This window comes from Oncorhynchus masou, chromosome 23 (assembly GCF_036934945.1).
Source record: "Oncorhynchus masou masou isolate Uvic2021 chromosome 23, UVic_Omas_1.1, whole genome shotgun sequence".
In the NCBI taxonomy this organism is placed as follows: Eukaryota; Metazoa; Chordata; class Actinopteri; order Salmoniformes; family Salmonidae; genus Oncorhynchus; species Oncorhynchus masou.
Window position 1 is genome coordinate 19842219 of NC_088234.1, and position 6000 is coordinate 19848218.

At 44.3% G+C, this 6000-nt stretch overlaps 1 protein-coding gene across 2 annotated transcripts in view; it reads right to left on the reverse strand.

Annotated features, from left to right (window-relative positions):
- Positions 1-6000, reverse strand: part of LOC135510515 (ephrin-B2-like) — a 106734-nt gene that overhangs the window by 59382 nt on the left and 41352 nt on the right. The window lies entirely within an intron of this gene.

The following is a 6000-nucleotide window of genomic DNA, read 5'->3' on the forward strand; positions in this document are numbered from 1 at the left end:
TCTATTTTTATTGTCACTCAAGGACACTTGTTTATCTGGCAGGTGACCCCAACTCCTCCCATACCCACACCTCACCTCCCTACTCATAACTTTATTTACCTTAAATTAGTACTGAACGCAGGTAAAACTAGGTATATGTTGTTCTCTAGAGCGCATAAAAATAACTGATGACATAAGCAAATGTACTTTGGATGGTGTCCATATGGATGGTGTCCCTGCTTATAAACATCTGGGCATTTGGATAGATAAAAAGCATGTTGATGAGTTAGTTGAGAGGCTGAAAATAGATATGGGCTTCTTCTATAGAAATAGGTCCTGCCTCTCGCTAAGCAGTAGAAAGCAGATGATTCAGTCGACGTTCATATCGGTCCTAGACAATGGCAACATCATCCAGATGAACGCAGCTGCCACTCCATTAAAGCTGGCAGATGCCGGTTATTATCGTACACTGGGCTTTCCTACGGGCGACAGTTTAAGTAGTCATTACTGCATTCTCTACCAGAAAGTTGGTTGACGTCAGGTATGTTGATACATTGCTATGTTTTCATTTGTAAAGCCCTTTTACAAAAGTCCCACTGTACCTAACATCATGACTAAACTTTAGACATAGGATTTACCACCCCCGGTCTCAGGGATGGTTAACTCAGGAAATTCCTTTGGTCTCTATGGAGATAGGTAAACCAGCTTAAGTTTAGTTGCACCTTAGTTGTGGAACAATCTCCAAAATGTCCTTAAAATGGATGTTTTGGTGCCTCTAGGGGAATTCAGAAAGCAGATTGAGGACCTTATTACTGATGAACGTGTTAGTTTATTATGACAGTGTACAAGGCTTGCATTTTGTATTTTTGTGTGTGTATTTTCTGTACTACATTTTCTTTTAAATAAAATAAATATCAACAGTTCTTAGAAATGATTATGTTATATACCCTGGCAGCAGAGGATCAAATCAAATCACATTTTATTTGTCACATGATTTGTAAACAACAGGTGCGGACTAACAGTCAAATGCTTACTTACGGACCGACTCTACCCAACAATGGAGAGTGAAAAATTTAAAAAATAATAGAACAAAATTACAACACAAGGAATAAATACACAATGAGTAATGATAACTTAAGGATGTAAGGATTTCATGTAATGGTCATACACAAAATAGTCCAAATTGTTGAAGCGAAATGAAAATAATTACTTGTTTCAAAAGTAAACAAAAAAACAGAAAGCCCATAAATAAGATCTGGTGCAACCAATTACCTTCAGAAGTCACATAACTAGTTAAATAAAGTCCACCTGTGTGCAATCTAAGTGTCACATGATCTGTCACATGATCTCAGTATATATACACCTGTTCTGAAAGGCTCCAGAGTCTGCAACACCACCAAGCAAGGGGCACCACCAAGCAAGGGGCACCACCAAGCTAGGGGCACCACCAAGCTAGGGTCACCACCAAGCAAGGGGCACCACCAAGCAAGCAGCACCATGAAGACCACGGAGCTCTCCAAACAGGTCAGGGACAAAGTTGTGGAGAAGTACAGATCAGGGTTGGGTTATAAAAAAATATCAGAAACTTTGAACATCCCACAGAGCACCATTAAATCCATTATAAAAAAATGGAGAGAATATGGCACCACAACAAACCTGTCAAGAGAGGGCCACCCACCAAAACTCATGGACCAGGCAAGAAGGGCATTAATCAGAGAGGCAACAAAGAGACCAAAGATAACCCTGAAGGAGATGCAAAGCTCCACAGCAGAGATTGGAGTATCTGTCCATAGGACCACTTTAAGCCATACACTCTACAGAGCTGGACTTTATGGAAGAGTGGCCAGAAAAAAGCCATTGCTTAAAGAACGAAATAAGCAAACACGTTTGCTGTTTGCCAAAAGGCATGTGGGAGACTCCACAAACATTTGGAAGAAAGTACTCCGGTCAGATGAGGCTAAAATTTAGCTTTTTGGCCATCAAGGAAAACGCTATGTCTGGCGCAAACCCAACACCTCTCATCAACCAGAAAACACAATGTTTTTCATTGGCAGGGAATGGGAAACTGGTCAGGATTGAAGGAATGATGGATGGCATTAAATACAGGGAAATTCTTGAGAGAAACCTGTTTCAGTCTTCCAGAGATTTGAGACTGGGACGGAGGTTCACCTTCCAGCAGGACATTGACCCCAAGCATACTGCTAAAGCAACACTCTAGTGGTTTAAGGGGAAACATTTAAATGCCTTGGAACGAACTAGTCAACGCCCAGACCTCAATCCAATTAAGAATCTGTGGTGTAACTTAAAGATTGCTGTACACCAGCGGAAGCCATCCAACTTGAAGGAGCTGGAGCAGTTTTGTCTTGAAGAATGGGCAAAATTCCCAGTGGTTAGATGTGCCAAGCTTATAGAGACATACCCCAAGAGACTTGCAGTTGTATTTGCTGCAAAAGGTGGCTTTACAAAGTATTGACTTTGGGGGGTGAATAGTTATGCACACTCAAGATTTCAGTTTGTCGTCTTATTTCTTGTTTGTTTCACAATAAAAAAATATATCTTCAAAGTGGTAGACATGTTGTGTAAATCAAATAATACAAACCCCCTAAAATCTATTTTAATTCCAGGTTGTAAGGCAACAAAATAGGAAAAATGCCAAGGGGGTGAATACGTTCGCAAGCCACTGTACGACGTACTGTATAGGTTGGGGTAAAGTGACTAGGCAACAGGATAGATAATAAACAGTAGAAGCAGCATATGTCAAAAGAGTTAGTGCAAAGCAGTGAGTCAGATAGTCCGGGTAGCTATTTTGCATTTTTATGGCTTGGGGACAAGTCTTGTTTCCAGACTTGGTGCATTGGTAACACTTGCCATGCGGTAGCAGAGAGAACAGTATATGACTTGGGTGGGTGAAGTCTTTGACAATTTTTAGGGCCTTCTTCTGACACCGTCTTGTATAGAGGTCCTGAATGGCAGGGAGGTCAGCCTCAGTGATGTACTGGGCCATACGCACTACCCTCTGTAGTGCCTTGCAGTCGGATGCCAAGCAATTGCCAAAGCAAGCGGTGATGCAGCCAGTCAAGATGCTCTCAGACCGCCCTGGGAGCTTGGCAACATTTAGCCAGTCAGAACAGAGAGAGAGAAGAGGGCATTACGGACTGAGACCAACTGACTCATCCTTTTATTCATTCAGAACATAACACTACTACAGCTAACAACACAAAGCACTGTTAGGCTATCTTTAATCTGTTAGCATTAGCATGTTTCACTAGTAGTAGCAAATAGTCAATGGGGAACTAAGCCTGTGTGACCAAAGATACACTAATTGAGTAGCTGTTAGCATGTTTTTGGCTAGCAGCAGACACGTAAAATGAATGGGAAATTTAGCCAATGACCATATAGATGCTAGTGACGAAGCTAGCCTAGCACAGTGCTAGCGTAGTAGAGGCATGAGGCAGCAGAGGAACTGGGCGTTCCTGTTGTTATCACTAAGGTCAGGAGGTTATCACGAAGCACTCACACTGGAGAGAGAAGCACTACTTGCACTCAACACACACCCCCGCACCAGGAGAAGAGAGGAGCTGGGCTGGGCCTCAAACACACACACACAAACACTCACAGGCACAGACACACACGTGCAGACAGAAACACACAGGCACATAAACCATTTATAAAAGGTCTACATGCCTTGCAGTCACATAGGCGGTTGCTAAGGGGCTTCCATGTAAACAATAACATTAAGAGAGATGATGGCAGCCTAACTATGTCACAGTAGACCTGAGCTAAAGAATGGCAGAGCAAACAGCGGGTCTGAGAACTGCACTTAGCTGAGGGAGGGAGAGAGGGAGAGAGGGGGAAAGGGAGGGGTGGATGGAAGGAGCCGGTGAGTGATGGAAAAAATGATACTGGGCAGGCAGGTGTAATGGTCAAAACAGAGGGAGAAGGAGGAAGAAAAAGGTATGTTTAAAAAAGAAAGAGTGAGGGGGAGAGAGACGCAGGTAGAACAACAAGAGGGAAGGAAAGATAAAGAGAGAGCTCAAATACAGATGTCTGTTCAAAAACTGAAAGGGAGAAAACAGGGAAATAGACAACGAGACAGAAATAGAGAAAAAGAGAAAGAAAAGCGGGGCGATAGAAAAACAGAAACAGTGTTTAGAGTCTTGGTAGAAATATGCTCACTGATGGTTAACAGTAGCCTCGCTTGTTGGGTGGTGCTTTGGAGGCTCACTGAGATTAGTATGTGTTTCACACCTTTCCTTCCCCTGCTTCCCTGCTACGCCCTCTCATGTCAACACAGCTAACCGGTATCACTGGGCTACTGTTACAGGACACACATAATGCTTCAATTAAAGTTTTGTACGCAACACACATCTCAACAGTCTTTCTGTGCAGGACGGTTCTATAACAAAACAAACCTTGGTTCCAATGCTCACATATAACTGAGTTAAGTTAAGTAAGGTGACCTTTTAAACAACTTTATAGAGTTTGCCTTTCCAACTAAATAAATCACTTGGGACCAGACCCAGAATAAATGAACAGATGCAGCTCAACTCACTTGCCCTCAGCACCCTGCCTCTCTCCCTTTGTTGGACCGCATCTCTCTCTCTATCCCTCGCTCCCTCTCTCCCGACAGACAATAGTGCCATTCATGTGGCCACACTTTGAAACACGGAGTGGGGGATGGAGGGGCCAGAGGTGATGGAGGGAGGAGGGGGTTGAGTGAGGGAGCAGGGGGGGGCGGGGGGGGACTTTCCTCTCCTTTCTTCTCCGGGGTCTTTTATTAGGGCAGAAACATCATTTTCTCAACACCGGCCGCCGCCCTGCCTCGACCTTCACGGCTAGAGAAAAGACTGGAGTGTTAGTTTCTCTGACCCTCACCCCCTCCTCTTCTGCCCTCTACTCCCTCCTTCTCTTCTATCCCCTCTCCTCATCTCCTCCCCTCTGCCCTCTCTCCGTCTGTCTCTGCTGAGTGTGTGTGTCTCTGCTGAGTGTGTGTGTGTGTGTACCATACGGTGGCTGGTTAGATAGGGTATTCGGTGCCCCACATATCCCAGATTCCTCAGAGGCAACTTGAGCCGTGTCCGAACCAAAGCCACACAGGTGCAGCCAGCGGGACAACAGGGATGTGTGTTTCTGAGTGCCTCTCTCTATCCCTGTGTGTGAGAACATGAGAATGCGGGGGTCGAAACCAACCCAACCAGCACAGACAAGACAGAGTGTTGACTCTGTGCCCATGAGAAAAAGCCCTCAAACCCCCACAGAGGAGCTAGATAAAAATAAATTAGAGTCTTACTTCAAACCAATAGATCTCCATGATTTGTCCATTAAACTAAACACAACCTCATGTGCTACAAAGGACCCCAAAGTACATTCCCATTATTGAATAGTAAACCAGTTCTCTGGTAGATTTATGGAGCACATGCATTAACCTGTCTGGGGTAGACTCATGGTATACGCCTAATCACACAGACAGGTCCTGTGCGGTCTCGGAAGGCCCCAATGTACACACACTGTCACACACACACGGATGCGGATGCGAGCACGCACACATGGAGTGCAAAGTCTTCCACACTACTGTGCAAACATCAATGCAAGTCTCATTGAGGAGACCAAAGATATACATCCATCCATACTCAGTCTACATACAGCAGGGGTACCACAGTGCTATCACACCATTAAATAAAGACTAGGTTATCTCAAGAGCATTACTATGGTACAGAGACCTTCTTTGAGAGCACACAGAGTTTTCAGAGTAGAGAAGGTCATTGATGACAATTTGGCTGTCCCAAACGGCGCACTATTCCTTATACGTTTTGTCATAGGGCCCTGGTCAAAAGGATGCAACCTTTGACTATCTTCCACTAAGGAGTCATTGCCTAGATCAGTGAGAAGAAAAGAGCAAGTGATGATGAGGAGGAGGAGGAGGTGTGAAAGGAGAGGAAATGGAGTGAAGGAGAGTGAGAAAGAGCAAGAGAAATGGAGCAATTACATTGAAGAGATAGAGAGAGAGAGAGAGAGAGAGAG